The 25,073-nt window shown below is 44.4% G+C and overlaps 1 protein-coding gene across 1 annotated transcript in view; it reads left to right on the forward strand.

The window, feature by feature from the left end:
- Positions 1–223: 223 nt before the first annotated feature.
- Positions 224–25,073, forward strand: part of NHSL1 (NHS like 1) — a 281,963-nt gene continuing 257,113 nt past the window's right edge. Inside the window, exon 1 of the mRNA XM_070073518.1 lies at positions 224–7,593. The gene's annotated coding sequence lies outside the window, so the exon portion shown is untranslated. The remainder of the gene's footprint in view (positions 7,594–25,073) is intronic.

The raw sequence follows: 25,073 nt of genomic DNA on the forward strand, positions 1-25,073 counted from the left end.
GCAGGGGTCCAAGGTTTTGGGCCATCGTCTATTGCTTTCCCAGGCCATAGCAGAGAGCTGGATCAGAAGTGGAGCAGCCGGGTCTCGAACCAGCGCCCATATGGGATGCCAGCACTGCAGGCCAGGGTGTTAACCCATTGTGCCACAGTGCCGGCCCCCAATTTCCCATTTTAGTAAAAAAAAAAATGTTTTGTGCTCTTTAAGACCAGACTGGCTGTCATTGTAGTATCTTTAACCAAAACAAACAAACAAACAAACAAAAAACTCAAATTTTAAGTGTAAAAGAAAATGGCTTGCCCCTAGCTAAGTACCTGGTAACTCATTTAATTTTGCTTCTCTTCACATTGGTTTATGCCCTGGAGTGACTGAATTCTACAGGAACTGAAGTTCCAAATCAGTAGGGTGGCTCTGCGAGCCATGCTGCTTTCACATGCCGGTTACCTCTGCGGTCTGCACTTCTGCAGATGCACAGCACTGGCAAACGTGGCGGGAGGGCTGGCGCTTCGGCCTGAGAATGGGAAACTCTTGGAGGCAGGAGCCGGGAGGTCCCAGCTTCAGTTCTTTTCTTTGCCGATAAATGACCCCTCTTGGGCATCACTGAAGCAACAAGTGTCATCCCCGATACCCATACCTAGGCAGCGGGCAGTCCCCCTTTCTGGTAGGCAGCGTCTTTGCAGTGACTGTGTTGCCTGGTGATGCTGGAGCATCTGCTCTGGGCCGGACAGTAGATCCATGAGGTGGGTACTGCTGTTGTTTCTGTCCGGGAGAGGGTTCTACTAGGGCACAGGTCGCCCACATTCACCACTGGGAAGCAGTGGAGCTGGGCTTTGAGCCCAGCATGGCTGTCTGTAGCTTTGGCCTTACGCTGACCTTGTGGTTGCTAACTCTGTATTACTGGGTCTAACTGCAAATCCTGAGCTTCCCTCAGATGGGGCAAACCCATGCCCAGAAGATATGGCAAACACTGGTCAGATAACTCAGTTCAGAAAAGCCATGAAGTTTTCTGGGCTTTTTCCGTTTCCTCTCTCTCTCTGTCTTGAAATCTCACCGACTACTAGCACATGGCCAAGAAGTGTGAGGCTGCAGCTGAGGGATGACCCAGCGCAGGGACAGGCTCGTGCTGACCTTGGTTCCCCGTTGGCTGCCCCTGTCTCCATGACCTTGAAGGCTGAGGGTGCATCCATGTCCCTGTCTCTCTGCAGATGGCCACCCCAGGGGAGGCTGGGCCACATCCAGAGGCGAGCTGGAGCGGGAGAGGAGACAGAATGCTTCTGACTGTGACAGTCGAGCACCGTGCACAGGGATCTGAAGGGGTCAGCAGCTCCCGGCCGCAATGCGTGGAAGGCTGGGGGCCTTTATGTGGCCTGCCTTTCTTCCTCCAAGCCTTTGGCCTCCATTTCCTCCTATTGTGGGCCCTGCAGAGCCTGCTCAGCTCCTGCTTAGCTTCCTCGCCCTGGAAGGGCTGTCCCTGTGGCGTCACTTGCTCCAGAGGTGGAGTCCCCACCCAGACCCCAGCGCCTGTCCTCGCTGGATGGGTGCTGCTCAGATCGCAGCTTTCCTGGGGCGTTTGCAGCTTTTCATTCATCTCCGAGTTTCCGGCAGGCTCTGAATCATCAGAGGCAGTGGGGCTTGGTTCAACTTGGATTCCCAGGCCCCGCCCCTGGAGTGTCTGAATCAGCTGTCTGGGGTGAGGCAAGGAACAGCGCCCCTGGTAGCTTTGCTGAACGGAGGGGTGTGTGTGTGTGTGTGTGTGTGTGTGTATGTCTGTCTGTCTGTCTGTCTGTGTATCTGTGTGTCCATCCTACAGTCTCGTCCACTAAGGGTGGCAGGGTGCTCATCTATTTCTGAAGTGTGTTTCGGTTATTCTGCTGGGGTGAAATTGGAAGGCTCATCAAATGAGTAAGAGAGTCCTTCCTCCAGGTACTCAACAGTTGCATGTAGCTGGTGAGAAATGTAATTAAATAATGAGGATTGGATATGTAACTAAATAATCTGGAATAGAATGAACCAATCTTTGTACTGTGATTTCTAGGAGAGAGTCCGTTCTGAATCCCAGCTTGCCAGTTTATACTGGATTTTTAGCAGATATCTAGCTTAGCAAATCCTGCCTGCAAGTTTGTGGGATGGTGCCACTCACATATGTATACAACAATGATATTTAATGTTCATAGCATTTTGTCTAGAAATTTTGTTCTAAAATACCAATATAGACCCTTTTGGAATAAGGATTTCACCCCCCTTCCCCTGCACTGTGGAATAGTGGAAAATTTCTTCTGTTAGTACTGCTTTAATCTCACTTACAATTCTGATTTGTTTCACAAGAGATTCCCACTCATGCAGAAAAGCAGTATTTCACTTTAGAAAATAATTATTCTAGATTATTCCTCCAGGGAAATTGTTTCTTATGCTTTCCTCTACCCCCCCCCCCCATCCTGCTGATTAAATATTGGTAACAGCATTAGTAATTTGCAGAGGATGGTATAGTAATGAACGGATTACATTGCAGTAGCACATGGTGAGGTATGAGGGCTTTCTATGTAACAATATTAGGCATCTGATAGACCCTGCTGAGGACTCCGAGACCAGGGTGTGTAGCAAAGCAAATTGAATTAAGCTGGGCTCTGCTGAGCATAATTGGATGACGCCTGATTTTGCTGGCATGTCAGAACTTCTGGGGAGCCTGCCCAGCTGAGGGTCTGCTGCTGGGACCACCGGCTGGGCAGGGCCCCGGCCACCCTTCTGCAGATATTCCAGTTGTATTTAGTAGCCACCTCACAGCCCTCCAGGCAGTGCATTTACCGAGGGCTCAGGTTGGTGGGAAAATCATGATGTAGTGCCGAAAACCCAAACATACATTTTCATTTGCATTATGAATGGGAGATACGTTTACGCTGTTGAACTAGAAAACTCAAAGGGTTGCCTGGCTCTGTGCTCCCTCTGCTCTGCCTTCCTGCCTCCTGCCTGATAACCACTTCCATTAGTTTTCTTCTTCCAAGGTTTCTTTATGCAAACAGACAAAAAAATTCCCCCTCCACTTTTTTTTTTATATTTATTTATTTGAAAGTCAGAGTTACACACACAGAGAAGGAGAGGCAGAGTGAGAGGAAGATCTACCAGCTGATTCACTCTCCAGTTGGCTGCAACGGCCGGAGCTGTGCTGATCTGAAGCCAGGAGCTTCTTCCAGGTCTCCCACATGGATGCAGGGGCCCAGGGACTTGGGGACTTGGGCCATCTTCTGCTGCTTTCCCAGGCCATAGCAGAGAGCTGGATCAGAAGTGGAGCAGTGGGGACTCGAACCAGCACCCATATGGGATGCCAGCACTGCAGGCAGCAGCTTTACCCATAGCACCACAGCACTGGTACACCCCCCCCCCCCTACTTTCCATATGTGCAATTTTTAGATTAGTCTGCTAGTCTTCATTCATATCCCAGGACAGTGCACAAAGTTCATAGAAAAATGGAATTAAATGGCATCTTTATTGTGGTGCAAAAGTTCTTAGAATCCATGCATGATATATTTGTATTACACATTTCCATGTACTTTTTGAAGAGCCCTCTATGCATGGATTTCAACATATCTCTGCACCCAAATAAACTTATCTTTTAATTCCATTTCCCATGACTTTTTTGGAGTTGTCTTGTATCTCATACAAAGTAATCTTCTAATGATTATCTTTTAGCTTTTATTTATTTTCTACTTATTTTAGCTGTGTATCTTTTAGCTGATTTTTTTTAATTTGCATAATCTCAGTTACCATTTTTGTTGTTGCTTGTGGAGAAGGCAATTGATTAGGGAAAAATATGAAGAATTATCTTTGGAATGGATTGTTAAACTGTATCTCAAGTTCTTTTTAATTACTAATCCTTTGATTTTAGGTATATCTGAAATCTGAGCTTCCAAAGAGATGATTAAGCTTTTCCTGTACCCAGAAAGGAGAAGGGAGGGGTAGTGTTGTTAAATACCTGTAAGGACACAGTGAGTTGAGTTTATGTGAAAGCAGCCTGTTTCCTGCTGTTTATCTGGATTTCTGCTTGCTGAGTGTGATTACCTTCTGACTTGGGAGGAGGGTATGAGAGATCTAGGACCCTGCTTGAATTCTGGTGGGGAATGTTTTCCTCTGAGGTGGTGACGTGGAGTATGCTCCGTGAGTACACTTGATCCTGGGGGCCTCTTGGCATTTTCAGTTTCTCTGGGTTGGTTTTAACCACTCCTGGATGTAGTGTGCTGGTCACGCTGTGGCAGTGCGGAGTGACAGACACTTGAAAGGCGCAACTGTGGTCATTAGACTTCCCTTCCCCTACTTGGTTAACCTGCTCAGGGTGAGAGGTGCATGCTGGATTTGTGCTGATTTAGAACATTATTCATGAATGTAGACTCAGAACCACGAGTAGTGGATCACGTAGCCTATCTTGTAAGTTCTCTATAAATAAAAGTACATTGACAAGTCTCCAGTCTTACAAAGTATGCCCTAAAGTGTTTCTGATTACAAAGCTAATGTATAATCCTCCTAAATCCCAAACTTGTACAGAAAATGTAGAGGTGAGAAAAGAAATCACAGCGTAACAAAGATCATTCCATTTCTTTCTCTTTTTGCTGATAACTCTATAGATTTGGATCCGTCTCCAATTAAGTATAATAGCTGATAGCATTTGTAACAGAACTGGAGGCATCATTCTCTGTTTTTTTACTTTTACTTTTTATTTTAACTTTTATTTAAGGTATGCACTTTCATGTTTTTCATATATACAGATTTGGGAACATAGCGATGCTTCCCACCTTCTGTTCACGCTGTCACCCTTCTTCTCCCTCTGCTATTCCCGCTCTTAATTTTACGAAGATCTATTTTCAGTTTACTTTACACTGATGAGATTAATCCTACACTAAGTAAAAAGTTCAACAATAGAATGATGAAAAAAAATTCTCTTTATATAGTTAAGAAATTTTTTCAACTACTTGAAAGAGAGAAGGGGGAGGGGGAGAAGGGAGAGACAGAGAGATATTGATCTTCCATCTGCTGGTTTACTCCCCAAATGTCACCAAGAGCCAGGGCTGGGCCAGGCTGAATCCGTGAGCCTGGAAGGCCTTCTGGGTCTCCCATGTGGGTGGCAGGGGCCCAAGCACTGTGTGGCCTCCCAGGATGCATCAGCAGGGAGCTGGGTGGGAGGCGGAGTAGTCGGAACATGAATGTTTGTATGGTTTTGAGTCCTGATTTGGTGAGAATTCCATCCATGTCACGAGCATGCAGGGCCTATTTTCACTGGCACAGGCATTGGGGTGCATCTCTCTGGCAATCTGTGTTTCTTTGGCTCCCAAGTGAAGTCCTTTTGATGTTCTGAAGGGCTTGTGTGTTCACACTGGGTTGTAAAGAGATCACAAGTTTGTTTTTCCTCTGGTGCCTCTTGAGTTTCTTCCCCAAGTGTTTAGTTATTTGTGAACCTTTAAATTGCACTCATGAGGTAGTGCCTAGGAGTAGATGCGCTGGAGTTCTATCAGTTAGTTTGGTTTGTTAGGTGTTGGAAGTTATCACCATCTTCTGGAAGAATTAGCCACATTTTGTGTCTAAGACCGAGTACCCACAAGGAGAGCTGTCTCTCTCTACAGCTAACAGATCATAAAGCTGTCTCCTTCCTTCCTTGTGGGTTCTTGAGTAAGCACTACTACACTTGTATTAATAAAAGCAGGTTGCCTTTTAGCCGCTGAAGTTTCTCTTTTACCCTTAAAAAGCAAACAAACATTTTCCTTTCCCTTTCACCAAAATGGCAATCAGACATCTGTCTCTGGTTTTCTCACCTTGGTGGGTGCCTGCTTTAGCAACATATGGGATCTGTTTAGATTTAGTGCAACGAGACTTTAAAGCACAAGTCTGTCAGCTCTATCTGGCTGTGTCTTTGGTTCTTGTTTTGTGGAAAGATGAGGATTAAGCTTAGGTCTACTTTTATTCTAAATGTTGAATCGTTAGTTAAAAACATATCTAGGTTAATTCACTAGTGCTGGAGGTGGTAAGTGATGAGGGCAGAAAGCTCTTTGAGTGACATTAGTCCATTTTACATAATCTAAATATATAGTTGGCAAACTGCAAAGTCTGATCAATAATAATAATACTAATAATTTATGCTGACATTTACAGGATACTTACTATGTAATCTTTCATTTAATCCTCATAAAAACTGCACATGAGAGGCTTATTATCACCCCCAACCCCCGCATTTTAATGACGAAACAGTAACACAGAGAGAGGTGAAGCACTTTGCCCAGCTGGCAAGAGGTGAAGCACTTTGCATAACTGGCAGGAGACAAAATATGGTGTAGGCCAGTCTTAGTGTTTTCGGTAATGCATTCAAACACTCAAGTTTATTTAGATGTGTATTTTTTACATCTGCCTGAAAGGCAGAAAGAGAAAAAGAAAGTGAGAGAGAGAATATTTTCCATCTACTGGTTCAAATGCCCTAGATGCCCCCAACAGCCAGGGCTGGGACAGACCGAAGCTAGGAGCCATCATGTGGGTGGCAGGGGCCAAGCACCTGGGCCATCATCTGCTGCTTTCCCAGGCACATTATTAGGGAGCTGGGTTAGAAGTAGAGGCAGAGGCGGGACTCGATCCCAGGGACTCTGATTTGGGATTGTGGGTGTCCTAAGTGGCAGCTTAACTTGCTGTGCCACAAAGCTCACCCCCGAATACTGCTTGAATTTTTGTGAATTTTTAAAGTTCATGTTAATATTGAAAAGTGTCTGCGTTGGCTAGGGGTTCATAGGTGTTTTCTGTTTTGTTCTGGTAATTTAGAATCACTGTGCCACTAGCCCAGTAGCATGTAATCCCTGGAGATGTGTTGGTGACCCCTGTGATGAGGCTGTTGTGAGGATTAGTGAAGTTGGTCTGGTTTTTCTGGTGGCACTGATGAAAGGTCCTCTGGACTCCACATACAAAGCCTTTCTGTTGTACTGCGGTCATCCTGGCTTCTCCTCCGTTGCCAGACGTGCGTGTTCAGTGTCAGAAGACAAGGGATACAGGAACAGATTCAATTGCTGGCTTATTTTTATTTAACAATGTGGGGGACTTCGTGCTTTCTCCATATATATGCCGTGACACTAGAAAATGCTATCTCTGGTTATCTCGTAAGTTTATTGCTCGTTTTCACTTGGAGAATTTCGGAGGATGAGATGAGACCAGCTAGTTGTCACCCATTCTCTAATTGATGGAAAATGTTTTTAACTGATGTGGTGCTTGCCGGTGGCCAAGAGACTTGTGATTCATAACTGTCAACTTAAATCAGTGATCATCAAAGGGTGACCCCAGAGCCATCACCATCATCGCCTCACTTCCCCGTTAGAAATGTGAAATCTTGGCCACCCCTCCCCCTCCTGAGTCAGGATCATTGGGGCTGGTCCCACAGGCCTTCTGTTAACAGCCAGCCAAGAAATTCTAAGGCTTGCTGAAGTCTGAGAACCAGTGCGCTGTCCCCGGCTGGACAGGCATCAGAGGAGTGAGTCTGCTTAGAGACCTTAGCAGCTGGGCTGCGACTAGAGGAGGGCCTGGAGTGGCCAAAGCAAAATTCCCACGGGGTTCTCGCTAAAGCTTCTGCCAATGGACAAGGTCAGGATGGGCTTCAGCGCTGATGCTTCATTACCATGCCAGTGGGAGATCTGCTCTGAGAGCCAGTTCCTGCCTCGGAGGCACACTTGGTAGCTTTCACTGGCCCCTGGGCTAAGAGCAGCGTCTCTGCTTTCCCTTTCACCAGCATGCAGAAGGCAGGGAGGTGACTCAACCCAATCATAGGGTAGGGCCACATTCTCTAAACAAAATCTGATGACTGAGGGTTAGTCCTCTGAGTACCAATTATAAAAAAAAAATAAAAAAAAAACATTGTGATATTTTAGAGTGCTTTTGAAAAATGTAACTAGGAGAACTTGAGGCAGATATGGGATAGGACATAAACGTTTGAATAAACAGGAGAAACACAGGCAAGAGTTTGCCTGGTAGTTGGAGTTCAATGGGTTATAGTGGAATCTAGTTTTGCTTTACTCTGTACAGTTCAACTTTTCAGTGTGTTACTTTCATGCTTACACAATCTACACACAGCTTCACTGTTAGTATAGTCTAACCCACTATCATTTTGCAGAGGTTGATGATGATTGAAATAGTTTGATCAGAGGCAATAGAGCCCAGTGATTAATAGACAAGATTTACTGTCTGACCCTAATAAACTACTTCATCTCCATGTGCTTAAGTTTTCTTCTCAGTAAAATACACATCCTGCTAATACTCCCAATCATCATTGTGCAGATAAACAAGATATGTACAATAGTGCCTGGTCCATAAGAATACAGATCAGCCCCTACAATCGACTGACCTTACTATTTTTTAGAATATTTTTACTTATTTTTCTGAGTATATTTTAAAGTCTATGTGAACCGAAGAATTTGGATTAAAAGATTGGCTTTTAATAGTGTGGCATTTCTTAATGAGTGTGTTAATATTCTGGCTCATGGAATTTTCTAGATAGCTGATAATTAAGTTTGATAATGAGGCCATTTCAGGACTTTTGACTCATCATTTGGATATCGTCATAATTCAATTCTGAAAGTATAAAATATTGGATTTAATTTATTCAATATGTTCCTTCAAATGGTGTTTTGGTTTCATCTCTGATACGACTTTATTTTGATGTCATTTTCCTCTATTCGGACTGAGAATGGGAAAAATTGAGTTCGGGGCTTCAGTTTGTTGGATTGCAACGAGTAGGTTTTATTACATGCAGGTTATCCCCGATTTAGAAACCTGTCAAGTTTCAAACGTTAATTTGCAAGTTGTATGAACCTGTGCTACACTTCCTCTTATAAACCAGATTTCTAAAAGTATGACCAGGCACAGGGCAGCCCCTGGAAGCCTGTTCAACCCGAAATCCAGCCTAATGGCCATGTTGGACTATTTTGTGGGAAGTGGACTATAAGTGACCACCAGGATACCGCAGAGACGTTTTCCTGCTTCTCCCGTACCCATGAATGATTTGGAGGAGGCCTCCAGGTGGCTTTTTGGGTGGAGGAGCTTTGTGATATCACAAGAGTATAATGTGAGGGTATGAAACTTCAGGAGCAAGGGCTAGAGTAGTCGCTAGGGCACTTGGGCATGTGGGGCTGAGAATTTTAAGCCCTCTGCTCCGCAGAACCTAGGCTGTGGGCATTGGTTACAGGTGAGAGTTGCAGGTCAGGGGAGGGAAGGTGTGCCACAACAGCCTGCAGCTTCACTGGGGCCAGTAGGCAATTAGATGCAAACATTTCTGTCTGAATGCTTGAGAGCAGGGGGCTTGGAACTTCTCCTGGGAGACTTTTGATGGGCGAGGGAGAAAAGCTTTACCAGTTCTCGAAGCCCACTTACATTCTGTTTGCTTTACTTATTTTTTTTATTATGGAAGTGATTATTTTCATGTTTTATCCTTATCTTGAAGGCCATACCTTATAGTTGGTGGCTTCATATTTAAAAAGCTGTAGGCTTTAAAATACAGTGAAAGCATACGAGAAAAAATCATCCGATCTCATGCATTTATGTTTGATTTCTATTCAAAGATTACAGGGAGTGTGTGTTTTAACAACCAGTCTGCAAAGAATGAAAGATTCTTCCCACTTCCACTCTACATTCTTTGTAAAAGGATCTGTGCTGTTCATAGAATCCAGCAAGCTTTTGGTAAAGTACATGTTCTTAAGTCATGCTGAGCTTGTTAGAAAATACTCCTGTCAAGTCCCTTGTAGCTCCACACGTCAAACATGCCTTGAGAATGTTTTCCCCAAGTAGCCGTGTCTCAGCAATTTATGTTCTTCAGGAGCTCCTTGGGAGGAATTACATTCTGGGAGGTCGCATTTTTCTTTCAAGTTTGATCTTTAAAAGTGAAAATGAACTTCTGTTTTATAACTTGAACTTGAAAAAGATTCAGTGGAGAGCCGTTCAGACTGTACAAGGATTGTGTTCTATAGAACTTCCCCCATTTTAGTAGAAATGTAGCTTGAGGTTTTTTCATAGCTGTAAAAACAAAGGGAGAAGGGGTTAAAATGCTGAGTCAGCAAAAATGTTCTAGTCACTTAAATCTTAATGGTGTTTTGTCTGTTCATAGGAATGGGACAGGACAAGATAAGAAGAGCTTTTTTTTCCCCTCTGGATATCACTTTGCAGATTCCTCTTTCTCATTAAAAACATATGAATGGCTACACATTCTAGCATAATTAGGAAATATATCATTTTTACCATGAAATTTCAATGAGATTACTGGATTCCAAGTTCCTGGAATTCAATTGGTTATTCATTCGTTCTTGATATTTGAGCAAATGGAGGAGATAATAGGAATGCTCCAGAGGAGATGATAGGAATGCTCCAGAAACATTTCCTTGGAAAGGAGTATATGTTTCATTTTGAGTGTCATCATGGAGTACTTTAAACTGAGCTGGAGTGAGTACCTGTGAGAGAAGGAATTGCAGAGTGTTTTGAATTGCCTATTGTGTCCTTCTTGCAGGCGTTTTTCTTGTAGCCCATTTCACAAGAGAACTAGACCCTACCACCCCTCAAGGGCCTTTGCAGATCTCAACCAAGCTGATACGTTCTTTTAATATACCAGGGTCCTTCATGTTCTGGGATTACAGACAATAATGAATTGATAGCTCCATTTTTAAGTGTTATTCTTGAATGATGGCTGGTCAGAGGAATAACTCTGAAGGTAGTGATAAATTAGTTTCTAATAATAGTTATTGCAACACCTTGAAATGTGTTGCATTCCCCCTAACGTCCAAAGCTGAAATAGCTGTGGGATTGTTAAACCACCCTTTCCTTGATTTAAGGTGACTGAGTTTGCGTTCTTTACAATTTCTCTCCAGGTGGGGGCTGACGTCCTGGCCATGGAAATGAGCAGCCAGGATTGGCCTGTGTGAGAAACCTATGGCCATGGGTAGTGATTTCACAGTCCCGGAAGTTTTACATAGCATGCTTGTTTTGATATGTCATGGCTTCTAATTTCACTTGTTATTGCATTATTTTTTATTCGAGAGAGAGGCAGCATATTTGCTGATTCACTCCCCAAATTCCCAAGATGATGGGTGCAGGGGTTCGGCCTGGGGCTGAGCCCAGATCTTGGAACACAGTGCAGGTCTCAGGCCTGTGTGGTAGGAATACGGTTACTGGAGCCCTCACCTCTGACCCCCAGGGTCTGCATCAGCAGGAAGCAGAGTCAGAAGCCGGAGCTGAGCACTGAGCCAGGTACTCTGATGTGGCACACAGGCAGCTCCTGGTCTTTTAGTGTTTAGGGTTATTTGCTGACTTCTCAAGATGAGGATTTTGTGCTTTTTTTTTTCCCGTCCCTCCATCCACCCCTCACACATACACCTCCCATGCCCGCATTCTCCCTCTGCACACCTGTTGTTAGCTCCACAGTCCATGTTTACCGCATTGTGACAGTGCTCACTGTTCAGAGCACCGTCCTGTGTGAAACAGGGATTCTTTACCTTTGTTGTACATTTGTTTCCCTAGAGTTAATAAACAGTCTTTTTGGGTGTGTGTGTGTGTGTGTGTGTGTGTCTGTTTTCCTGTGAGTGTGATGATTTAGCTTCAAACTCCACCCTGTCAGTCTCTTAAGAATTCGGTTGATCTCCTCTCCTAGGGCTCTGTGACTGACCAAGTCTAATGTGGATTGCTCTCTCCATGGCTGCTGTGCACCTGTCACCATGATAGCGTTTGTTGTCATTCTAGAGATTTCCTCTTTCTTCTGAGGCCAGTCTCCTTTAATACTTCTAGTTTCACACCGTCATTTCGGTGGAGCCCAGCCTCAATATATGTAGATTTTTTACCTGTGTATCCTCTCATTTGATAGGTTAGCCAGGCAAGGACTTCCAGATAAAATGTCTTTTACCCTTTTTAGTTTGAAGACATTGCTGTTCTAGTCCTTTTTGTTTCCATTGCTTCCATTGACAAGCTCCCCAGAACATTTTGATTTCCAGTCCTTTGTATGTAACTTTTTTTTGCCTCCTTGAAAGCTTTTGTGGTCAGAGCTTTAATCCCAATGTTTTGGAATTTACAACAATATCCCTTGGGGTATGTGTGCATTTTAATTACTATTTGCTGTGTACTTGATGGGTTCTTGCAGTGTAGAAACTGTTGATTTAATTCTGAAAAAAAAATTTTGAATTAGTTCTTTTCAAATAATTGTATGTTATTTATTTGAGAAAGAGGGGGAGGGAGAAAGAGAGTGCCCATCTTCTGGTTCACTCCCTTGCAATGGTGGGGCTGGGTTGGGCCAAATCTGGGAACTGGGAACAGCATCTAGTCTCACACATGTGGGTGGCAGGACCCCAATAACTTGAGCACCACTGCTGCCTCCTAATGTCTGCATTAGCAGGAAGCTGGAGTCAGAGCTGGAGCTGGGGCTTGAACCTGGGTATCCCAATGTGGTATCTGCCAGGCCAAATCCTTTCTGTCCATTCTTTGATTGCTTCTTAGTTTTTCTGTCTTTATATTTTTACATTTTAGATCTTCTAGACTAATCCTCAGACTTTCTTATGGACTTCAGTTTTTTTTTTATATCAAAATAAACTTTCTAAATTCAGTGTTTCCACAGGCTTTTTGAATTACTTTGTATAACATCCTGCTTTTAGTTTGCTGTCTCTTTGGGAATACTGACTTTTAAAGGTTTTCTTCACCTTCAGTAATGTTTCTTCTTAGGTCCCCTTCCCTCCTGTTTGGGTCTCTGGGTTTTAAGTGAGTGGTTTTCCCAGGGGGTCTAAGCGTCTCTGGTTGTCTACTCACACAAGAAAGGTTGCTAGATGATTTGAGCATCTGGATGGCGCTTGCCACTGGGTAGTGAAGCCTGGTGGGCAGACTCCATGGGGACACACTGCCATCACTTGATCTCCCGCCGGCTGCTTAGACTCCCTGGAGAAGACCTTTCTCCATCCCTCTATGGCAGGTCCTCAGCTGCACCCTGTACTATTTTCATAAGATTTATTAATTTGAAAGGCAAAATGAGAAAGAGAGCGAGAGAGAGAAAGGTGGGGGAGGAGGGAGAGACAGAGAGATCCCCCCTCCCCTGGATCTGGTGTTTGACACTGGATAAAGTGCAGTCACCTTCCTGGGCCTCAGTTTCCCCCTCTGAAATACAGGTGAGTGAGGTGACATGATCTCTACAATCCCAAGCCAAAGAGCTGGTTTTTCACCCCCTATGAATTTCTAAGCACGTGCACCAAGTGATAGTTATGAGCAACAGATAGCGTGGATGACAGGGGTAAGAATTGGATGTCCGGTGATTTCATCGTAAAGTAAGACTCTGGCCACTGACCACAGCTGACATTTCTCTGTTTGGGGTTCTAAAGGGGAGTTACATTTTCCTTGAAGTCCTACTCGAAGTTGAGACTCTGTGCTGGTATGGCATTTGGTTTATATGTCTGTACTGGTCTACTTTCTGTGTTCATGATGAAATCCCTGAGGCTGTGTACTTTATACAGAAACGAGGTCTAGGTAGCTCATAGCTCTGGAGGCTGAAACACCCGCTAGGGGCCCCTCAGCACAGCTGCCTCACCTCCGGGTGGATGGCATCAAAGCGCCAGCTCATCGAAAGTAGATGATAACCGAACACAACCACACAACCGGAAGCCCATGTGAGGAGGGACCAGTAACAACCTCCCACCAAGCTCCGCCTCTTAAAGGTCTCACCACCTGTTAACATCACCACACCTGGGGACCAGGCTTCCCACCCATGAGCCCTTGGTGACACACCACATCCCAGTTCTGAGTGGTCCTAAATTTACCACACAGTATGTAATAGAGACATTAGACATTAGAATATAACTATTTTGTAATTTTTCTCAAAGATTCATTATTTTTTCTGGAAAGAGTTAGAGTGAGACACACACACACAGAGAGCGAGAGAGAGAGAGATTGAATCCTCCATCCTCTGGTTCACTCTCCAGTTGACTACAACAGCCACAGGGCCAGGGTGGCAGGAACCCAAGCACTTGGGCCATCTTCTGCTGCTTTTGCCAGGCCATTAGCAGGGAGTTGAATTAGAAGCAGAGCAATCAGGACATGAACCAGTGCCTGTATGGGATGCTGGCATCGCAGGTGGTGACTTTAGCCACTGTGTCACAACACTGGCTCCTAGAATATTATTTTCTGGTTTCAAAGGAACAGTTACAATTATAGAATTAGGGGCCAGCATTGTGACATGCCAGGTTAAGTCACTGCCTGCAATGCTGGCATCCCATGTGAGTGCCTGTTGAAACCCCAGCTGCCCTGCTTCTGATCCAGCTCCTTGATAATGGCCTGGGAAAGCAGCAGCAGAATGCCCAAGTGCTTGGGTTGCTGCCACTTGGAGACCCAGATGGAGTTCCAGGCTCCTAGCTTCAGCCTGGCCCAGCCCTGGCGATTGTAGCCATTTGGGGAGTGAATCAGTGGATGGAAGATTCCCCTCTTGGGGCCGGCACTGTGGTGTAGTGGGTAAACCACAGCCTGCAGTGCCAGCATCCCATATGGGTGCTGGTGCAAGTCCCTGCTTCTCCACTTACGATCCAGCTCTCTGCTATGGCCTGGGAAAGCAGTAGAAGATGGCCCAAGTCCTTGGGCCCCTGCACCCACATGGGAGACCCAGAAGAAGCTCCTGGCTCCTGGCTTCGGATTGGCCCAGCTCCAGCCATTGCAACCATTTGGAGAATGAACCAGCGGAAGGAAGACCTCTCTCTCTTTCTCTCTCTGCCTTTTCCTCTGCCTCTACCTCTCTGTAACTCTGCCTTTCAAATAAATAAATAAATCTTAAAAAAAAATAAAGAGAATGGGTAAAATATATTCCTTGAGCAGGCAGTAAAAAGGTCTAAAATTCTTTGTTAGCTGTTCCGCATTTTGAGTTACTTGGAATTTGGTGATTGAATGAAATTCTAGAAGAGAACTGAAAACACTGTGGTTGAACAAACATTGACATTTTAGCCTCTTTTTTTTTTTTTTTTTTTTTTTTAGAATAATGGCCCAAGTGTATGCACTTCCATTCAGTCCTTTCTAGGGGAAATTGTGTTGTATTGAGCGATGGTCATGCTATCCTCCTTAATTTTTTACATACAGCAGAACATAATTTTCGCTTACGTGACCTTTGTCTCGCTTCAGGTTATGATGTAACATATGAAAGTCCAAACATTGGTGTAGGCCAGAAAGCAATTCTTTGTGTTGGAGTTTTCTGCTATTTCAGACTAACTTTTAACCATGCTGAAAGTTCCTCCATTCGAAAAAATTCTTTTCTTTCTCTTTCCCTTTTATTGACCAGTTATATAGAAAGATTCTTTCATTTTGGTAAGAAAGATGTTATTATATGGCAGAATATGCCTTTTCCTGTCCTGGGAAAGCCTTTAACTAAGGAATTGATGTGATTCTTACTGGACCTTGAACTCTGAAACAGCCCAGGAATTGGCATTTTTAAGTTTTACTTGTTTTTCTTCTGGTGCTTGTCCAATGAATTACGTGCTGAAATGGGACTGTGACTTGAGAGCTGCAGGGGTGTTGGGTATTGGCAGTAGTAGGGGTGAGGACCCCAGAGCAGCCCACAGCGCTCAACTCTGGCACACTAAGGGGTACAAGTAGAAAGATGCAACTGACATTTTAAAAAGGGCAAAAATACTACTCTGCATGTTTCAATGAAAGCATTCTCTTCCTAGTCATCACACAGAGAGAGTGTGTTTCATCCAGTGTTACTGGTATTGCTAGAAGTGTGTTTTTATAAGAAACAGAATCTGGAATCTGTTAGTACGTTTATGAGCTATATTTTTAGTTTGTGATCATCTTAATTGTATGCTTAGGTTCCCATTGAGACGGGTCCAGAGTTTCAGAGTGTTATCCCATGTGCTGCCTGGTCCCACTCCTTTCTTTGGGATTTGTCATCATCACTATCTTGGGGTCCATCCTCGCATTCATGCCCCTCCTGTATGTATGTTGACACACATGCACACATCCCTATTTAAAGAAGTATTGGGATCCTGGTGTATGCAAACTGACTGGAGTTTGCAGTTTTGTCTGTTCGTATAAATTTGTCACATTTTCTTTCATGATTATCTAGCATCCCACGGTATGAATGTCCCAATCTTTTTAGTCATTGTATCGGGCAACAATTGGGTTGCTTTTCAGTTTTGAACACATCAACCTGTGCTGCCTTTGTACCTACTCCTTGTCTAGAACAGTCTTCATACCATTGAGCATTGAGAGGTTGGCGTTGGGGGCACAATGGGTTAAGCTGCTGCCTGTGGCACTGACCTCCCAAATGAGCACTACTTCCAGGCCTGGCTGCTCCACTCCAGTCCAGCTCTCTGCTAATGGCCTGGGACTGCAGCACAAGACGGCTCAAGTGCTTGGGCCCCTGCACCCACGAGGGAGGTCTAGATGGAGTTGCAGGCTCCTGGCTTCCCATTATAGCCATCAGGAGGATGAACCAGTGGATGGAAGATCTGTCTCTCTCTCTCTCTTTCTCTCTCTCTCTCTCAACTCTGCCTCTCAAATAATAAATAAATCCTTAGGAAAAAAAATATTGGGCTGGTGTTGTGGTGTGGTGGATGGAGCTGCTGCCTGCAATGCTTGCATCCCATATGGGTGCCCGCTCATATCCTGGCTGCTCCATTTCCAATCCAGCTCCCTGCTAATGGCTTGGGAAGGCAGCAGAAGATGGCCCAAGTGCTTAGGCCCCTGTACTCATGAGGGAGATCTGGGTGGACCTCCTGGCTCCTGGCCTTGGCCTGGCCCAGTCCTGGATATTGCAGCCATTTGAGAAATGAGCGAGCAGATGAAAGATCTCTGTCTCTGTCTCTGTCTCTCTCTCTGTCACTCACTCTGACTTTCAAATAAATCAGTATATCTTAGGGGAAAAAAAAAGGCAAAAAAACCAGCATTGCTGTCAAAGTGCCCGTTTGAGGAGGATGGAATTGATCACTGGGAACAACTGTAGGTTATTGGACAACATATCTGGTGGTCAGGCTCTCCAGGAATTCTGACTGTGGTGTGTAGAGTGAGCATCCAGATTTATTGCTATAATAAATGTCTCAAGATGCTAACTTGAAAGTTGATAACTTATCTGAGTGATCAGTCCCTGGGTGTGTGTTTGTTTAATTTATCTCCAAGTTTATAATCAGACAGTTGTGTTATTACATTATGTTTTTGAGCCTTCAGTTAAATAAATGTATTTTGATTTCTCATTGACTGCCCTTCCCCCACACTCATCCCCCAATTATAACTGCTGTTACTTTTGCCTGGGCCTCTGTTCTAGTTTGTTAATGTGGCTAACCCTGTGTGCTCTTTCAAGGAGGTGGCATTTGAGCTGCCTGGGAGCTCATGTCTGATGCCTCTGTCCCTCGTGGTGCTTCCGTGCACTCTCACAGCACCTGTCCCTCCCTTGTCTCAGGGTGTTCTGTGGGTTATAGTTCTCGTTCTCTTTCTCTCACTCTCTCTACTGTGTGTGCTTGCAGTTTGTGCTTTGAGAACTGGCATTGTCTTCTGGATCATTTCATTCTGGGTCAGGCACAATATGTGTTAAATATATGACTATATATAGGCACTGCCGATGTGGCATAGTGGGTAAAGTTCTGCCTACTGTGTTGACATCCCCTGTGGGCGCTGGTTCAAGTCCTGGCCACTCCACTTCTGATCCAGCTCCCTGCTAATGCACCTGGGAAAGCAGCAGAGGATGGCCCAAGTGCTTGCGCCCCTGCGCCCATGTGGGAGACATGGAAGAAGCTTCTGACTCCTGGCTTTGGCATGGCTCAGCCCTGGTCTTTTTTTATTTTTATTTTAAAGATGTATTTATTTATTTGAAAGTCAGAGTTACACAGAGAGCAAGGAGAGGCAGAGAAAGAGAGAGAGGTCTTCCATCCAATGGTTCACTCCCCAATTGGCAACAACGGCCAGAGCTGTGCCGATCTGAAGCCAGGAGCCAGGAGCGTCTTCCTAGTCTCCCACACGGGTACAGGGGCCCAAGGACTTGGGCCATCATCTGCTGTTTTCCCAGGCCATAGCAGAGAGCTGGATCAGAAGTGGAGAAGCTGGGTCTCAAACTGGTGCCCATAAAGGATGCTGGCACTGCAGGCCAGGGCATTAACCCGCTGCACCATAGTGCCAGCCCCTTTTTTATTTTTTAATTTTTTAAAAAGATTTATTTATTTATTTGAAAGAGTTACACTGAGAGAAGAGAGGCAGAGAGAGAGAGGTAGCCTCGGTCATTGAAATTATCTGGGGAGTGAACCAGTGTGTGGAAGATCTCTGTCTCTTTGTCTCTCTGTCTCTTTGTAACACTGACTTTCCAAAACACACACACACACACCCACACACAGTCCAGATACAGTAGTGAGGGTGACTGTAGAGACAGCCTGGGGCTTAAATCCAGGTGAAAGAATTGCTTGAGCTTTATTCAGTGAGTAAGTAAAGGTTTATGCTTAAAAGACGGATAGGACTGCATCTCTAATTTAAAAAATTGTTACAAATGTACAGGATGAAATGGAAAATAGAAAGAAGTCAAAAAACAAATCTGGATATGGTTAGCATGGTCTGGTTTATATCTGCATAATGATAACAGGAAAAGAGAGGAGGCCATGTTTTGGAATGGAATATACCTTGATTGACAGCTGATTGGGTTTAGCAGGAATTCATCCATGTACTCCATTCATTCTTTCACCTAACTTGTGGAACGGCAGCAGTGGTGGGGTGCACAGGGAAAGCAGGAGCCAAGGGTGCAGAGCAGGTTTGGAGAGTCGGTGACCTCTAGAACGGTGGTGCCCGCTGCAGAAGCTGTGAAATACGAAAGGAGGGCGCGGTTTTGTTGGGCGGTCCGGTAGCTTCTGACTCAGACTTTCAGGGGCCAGGGTATATTCAGTGGAATGTTGGTAACAGGAGCTGTGTTTTTAAAATATTTATTTATTTATTTATTTAAAGGCAGACTTACAGAGAGGCAGAGAGAGAGAGAGAGAGAAAGAAAGGGGTCTTCAATCCGCTGGTTCACTCCCCAGATGGCCACACTGGCCGGAGCTGCGCTGATTCGAAGCCAGGAACCATTTGGGTGCGGGGGCCCAAGGACCTTGGGCCATCTTCCAGTGCTTTCCCAGGCCATTAGCAGGGAGCTGGATCAGAAGTGGAGCCTCTGGGACTCGATCCAGTGCCCATATGGGAATGGGAATCCGGCACTGTAGGAGGCAGCTTTACCTGCTATGCCACAGCGCTGGCCCCAGCAGGAGCTTTTTTGAAATGGATTTTGGTTCCACTCTTTGTGGAGGTGATAGCGAAGCCATAGCAGTGAGGGAAAAAAAAAAAAAACTGAAGTAATTAGATTCTGAGGCACTGGAAAGCTAAGTTGATCTGTTTTATGGCCTGGTACAGAAGCTGAGAGTTTCCGGAAGCTCTCCTCCTCCAACAGTAAGGTCAGAAGACACGGAGAAATGAACACTGAATTTGGGTGAGAGGAAAGGGAGGGTGGAAATTGACAAAATGAATGAAGATGAAGGGCTGAATAATTCTTAATTTCTTGCATCTGCCTGTTACTCTAGTCCTCTGACTTGGCTTCTGTGACGGTTAATTTTATGTGTCTACTTCCTAGGCTGTTGGTGTCCAGATGTTTGTCAAATACCCTTGTAGATGTTGTGCTAGAGGCTTGTTTTGTTCTTGTTTGTTTCTTTTAGATATGATTATCGTTTAAACCCTTAGACTTTGAGTTAAGTTGCGTGGGCCTCATCCAATCAAATCAATGTCTGAAGATAAAAGAGACTGAAGTCCTCCCAAGGCTAGGACATTCTGCCTCCAGCCTGCCTTTGAACTTGAGCTGCACAGTTGGCTCCTCCCTGGAGCTCCAGCTTGCTGACCTGTCCTGCACATTTCAGACTGGCCAGCTCACACAATTGCATGCTGTCTTTCTCTGGATCTATCTGGACCTGTGTCTCTACCTGGGTATTGATAAATACATTGATACTAATACAGATTTCCATGTATCTAAAGCCAAATTTCTGTTTTCCATTTACTGAACTTGTTCTTTAGTGTTTACTTCCAGGCCTGAATCTTTGAGCCCTTTGACAGTTCTTCTAGGCAGTTACCCGATTCTACTCTTGCTCAGTAAGTACCTTGTGCATGTCTCTGTCATTCCATTGTGTTACTGTAATTGTTGGCATGTGTGTCTGTTTCCCCAAACTGATCTTCGAGTGTCCTGCAAACTAGGACTTGATCTTCCTAACTTGTGTAGCTCAGGTACCCAGTCTGCCTGCCAGCTAAGAATTTGTCAGTATTTGTCTACTGGGTAAAAAAGTTCAGCTCTGACCTGACATCTTAGGTGTGATACCAGGGCTGGCACTGTGGCCTAGGGGGTTAAGACACCACCTGCAGTGCTGGCATCCCATGTGGCGTGGGTTTGATTCCTGGCTGCTCAGCTTCCAATCCAGATCCTGGCTAATGCACCTGGCAAAACAGTGGAAGATGGCCCAAATATTTGGGCCCCTACACTCACTTGGGAGACCTGGAAGAAGCTCCTAGCTCCTGTCTATCTCCTGACTTTGGTCTGGCCCAGCCGTGGCCATTGTAGCTGTTTGGGGAGTGAACCAGTGGATGAAAGATCCTCTTTCTCTTCTCTCCTTCCCTCTCTATAACTCTGCCTTTCAAATAAAACTAACTTAATAAATAAATCTTTATTGTAAGACCAGGCAAGAAATTAAAAGGAAAAGCACTAAAAGGGATGTAAGTGTGGCCAGAAAGTTCCAGGAGATGGAGGCAAACATATCATCAACATCGTTTGTACCATGGCCTTGTACTGATGGCAGGTGTGAAATACATTGCGCAATTTAGAACACCTCAGCGAACCATCATCTAATCAGCATTTGTTTGCTTTTCAGTTTTTCAAATATTTATACAGAGTGACTTCACCAGACATTATGACCAGATAGTCAGATTTTAAAATATTTCTTAAAGACATTTTGAAGAAAATATGGAAGCATCACGAAGGAAAAAGAAATGCTTGTAACTTTATTACAGTTAACTAAGAACAGGTTTGTACAGATCTTCCTAGATTTTTTTTTTTAAGATTTATTTATTTATGTGAAAGGTAGAATTATAGGGAGAGAGGAAGAGACAGGGAGATAAAAGTCTTCCATCCACTGGTTCATTCCCCAGGTAGCTGCAATGGCCAGGGCTGGGCCAGGCTGAAACCAGGAGCCTAGATTGGAAGTGGAGCAGCTGGGACTGGAACTGGCACCCTTAGGGTCACCAGCATTGCAATCAATGGCTTAACCCCACTATACCACAACATAGGCTCCTCCATGAACTTCTTGAAGTACCTTGGTACTTGGCGATTGCTTCCTGAAAATGAATTGTTAGAAGTAGAATTTTTGGGTCACAGAGTACCAATTTTTTTTTTAAAACAGGCTTTTGCTAAGTGTTAACTAAGTGCCTCCTGAAATATCTTACCAATATCTCTCAATTCCAGTAGTGTCTGAGGTTTATAATGTTCTGAAAACAGGTATAGGCAGATGCTTGACTGATTAGTTTTTCTTCCAAGGCAGGTTGTTTTTTCTTAAATTTTGAATATTCTGCATAAGATCTTGTTCAACTTGTTAAGCCTAGTAGAGTTTCTACCAAGATAAATTAGTAGTCACCCCATGCTTGTTTGAACAAAATACTCAAGCATCCAGAATATGAGTAGCCAGTCTTGCAGCATTCGTGAGTGACTCACTTGTTTGTTTGAAATAGGAGCACATGGGAGGAGGCAGGTCAACTGACTCTGAATCTTCTCTAAAGAGACCTTCATATGAGGGTATCCTGTGAGACCAAAGGACCTGACCCTTACCTTGATCTTGTCGTGTTTATTGTCATAAAATTGCAAACTATAACACATCATGCAACTATCTGCTAAAAAACTGTAGCTTTCCAAGAACCAGGATCATACTCTTGAGTTTATACCTTAATATATGTTTGAGAAGAAAAATGTTTTTAAAGATATTTTATCTGAAAGGCAGAGTTCCAGGGCGGAGAGGGAGCGAAAGGATGAGAGAGAGAGAGAGAGAGAGACTGACCTCCCATCTGGTGATTCACTCTCCAAATGACCACAATGTTCAGGGCTGTACCGGGATGAAGCCAGGACCCTGGAAGTCCATCAGGGTCTCCCAGATGGGTGGCAGGGGCAAGGCCATTTTCTGCCGCCTTCCCAAGCACATTATCAGGGAGCTGAATCAGAAGTGGAACAGCCAGGACTCAAATCTGTACTCAGATGGGATGCTGGCATTGCAGGCAGCAGCTTAACCCCTCTGCCACAACACTGACCCCTAAGACGAAATGTTAAAAAAAAGTCATAGCCTAAGTTGAATTTTTCTCATATATGTTTTAATTCAACTATACTTGTCATGTTATATAATGGTGATCCAGAACCGTTTTAGAATGGAAACTAATCTATGCAAGCTGTGGTGCTCATTCCTGTTGTTTTATCTTGTGTTTTTGTTGTTGATAAAGGTAAATTTATTTAACATAAAGGAATAGCTTATATTCCAGGAGCTAGGTTTTTAAAAAATAAGTCTATTCTGGGTATAAATTTATTTCTCATTGAAATTATTGGAGGCTCTTTTTTTCCAACTGCATTAATCCATTCTCCGTTTAACTCAGGGACATTATAATATGAGAAATGGAATTTAAGTTGTTGCATGTTCAACTATTTTTATTTTGATGAAATATCTTTAAATAATTGTTGGAATTTGGAAAATCTACCCATAATTTAAAGTAGTTCCCATGGTACCTATGAATCAAGGGGTCATGAGTACCTCTTGCTTCCTAGTGCCTTTGGTCAGAATTCTCTGTGTTTTAAAGATTTCCAGGGAAGAGCTCCTTCATTGCAAGCATGTTTCTGTGTAATCAAGTCTGAGAGTCTGATTCCTTCAGTGCCCTTTTGGAAGCAGCAAGACACACATTAACCTGAAACTCACTGTGTTCAGATTCAATTGCAGATCACTAGAAATTTAGACATTCCAGCACAGTTTAATTAAGAGATAGAGGTAGTGTGGGGGGAAAAATGACTGAATGTTTGAAAGACACAGTACGGATCTTAGGGCCACTGCTGCAGAAGAGAGATTCCCCCCAGTGTAGCTCCTGCTGCTACTTGAAGTTGGAACCACTCAGTCAAACCACTGGGACTCAGGATTCTTGGGTTGTGCAGATCTTTTTATTGATGGCAGTGGTTCCCCTGCCCTCTCCAACAGTAAGGGGAGTGTGAGGCCTTGTGGGAAGAAAGGGCTCCACAGGAGTTGTGTGTTTTAGAAAGGGTGTGGTGAGGAGAGCAACACCCCTCCCCTAATTAGCTTATTATGCCAGTTGCCTGACTGAAGATTATGTTCAATTAACGTAATAGGTGAGATGTCATGAAGTGCTTTTCCCACTGGGTCTTTTTTGTAGTCCCTGTGCTCCTCCATCCCCAGCGAGTCTTCTGCTCGGTTTGGGAGTTTCTCTTGACTCCTGGATCCATCACTTGGCAGGAGCCACTGAGTACCACCTCCACTGCCCCTCGGACTTGGAGCTCTGTTTGTTCTTCACAGCTGTGGGGCACAGACGTCCTCAATGCCTTCATACTCTGACTAGCAGCAGAGAGGTGTGATGACGATGTTCGACCAGTGAGATGACCTTAACTATCTCAAGCATATTATGTATGCGTTTGCCACTTCCTTGTCTTGCCCAGGGTGTGCACATGTGGAGTGAGTGGGTGGTCCCGCCCAGGTCCATTTAGCAGGCTGCAGACATAAGAGGTATGGAAACACAGGGATACAAATGTAAATCTAAAAGAAACATTTTCAAAGATGTTTTCCTTCCTTCTAGCTCCAAGAAAATTCTTTTGTGAAATTAAGTAAAAGGAGAAGGATTTGAATTGTCTTATGTGTGCACCCAGCAGTCCTAATGAAGGGTGTGATTCAGCCTTAGAAAGGAGACCCTGGTATTTGCAACAATATGGATGAACCTGGGAGACATTGCACCCCGTGAAGTCTGCCAGGCTGGGAGGACAGCTACCACGTGGGATCTCCTATGTGTGGAATTTTAGGAAGCTGACCCTGTAGAAGGTAGAATGGTGGTTACCAGGGGCTGGGGGAAGTGTTGGTCGAAGGGTGCCCGGCTTCCCTTAGGCAGGGTAAGTCCTGGGATCTGATGAACAGCAAGGTACCTATAAAGGAGAATGTATGCAACTTGTTGAGAGAAGACCTTAGGGGTTTTCACCACCTAGGGCAGCTGTGTGGTGATGGATATGTCAACTAGCCTGATTTCCCAGTGTATGACACCCTCCATATTTACAAATTGTATTTGTCCACTATAGGGGCAGGAATTAGAAGGACCTGTACAATTTCATTCATGGACCCTGGTAAAACTCTGTGATAACTGGTGCCTTCACTTCTAGGGAGTGACAGCAGGGAGGGAAGGCGTTTTGCCAAGATAGTTTTATGATTTCCTCCTCAGCCATTCTTTCTCAAACCAGGAACAGGGCAGGAGTCTTCCACAAATCCATGGAAAATATGATTATGAAAAAAATGGCATGAGTTTCAAGATTTGAAAGACTTTTGATTTACTTATTTGAAGGGTGGGGAGGGGAAAGAGGCATACAGACAGAGCTCTCCCATCTGCTGCTTCCCTCCTCAAATGCCTGCAAAAGCCAGGCCTATGTCAGGTTGAAGCCAGGAGCTGGGAACTCAGTCAGGGTCTCCTACATGGGTGGCAGGGATGCAGGGACTTGAGTCTCCACCTGCTGCCTCTGGGGGTGCACGTTAGTGTGAAGCCAGAATCAGAAGCAGAGCTTGGACCTAACCAAGGCACTCTGATGTGCAATGCAGGTATCCCAAGTAGAATCTAAACTACTGTGCCAAGTACTTATCTGTCAAAAATGTTTGACACCTAAGTCAACTTCTTTCAATTCCATTTTCCATGAACTTTTTGAAGTACCCTCGTATGTTCAGGAAATTTTTTTCAACTATCTTAAAACCCATGTTTTAAAACAATTGTTTTCCCACTGAAATGGTTTATAGACTCTTCTGCATTTTAGTGCATTTTTCAGATAGCTCAGGGACGTTCTAGAAACACCGAGCTTT

The sequence above is a fragment of the Oryctolagus cuniculus genome, chromosome 5 (assembly GCF_964237555.1).
Source record: "Oryctolagus cuniculus chromosome 5, mOryCun1.1, whole genome shotgun sequence".
Taxonomy (NCBI): Eukaryota; Metazoa; Chordata; class Mammalia; order Lagomorpha; family Leporidae; genus Oryctolagus; species Oryctolagus cuniculus.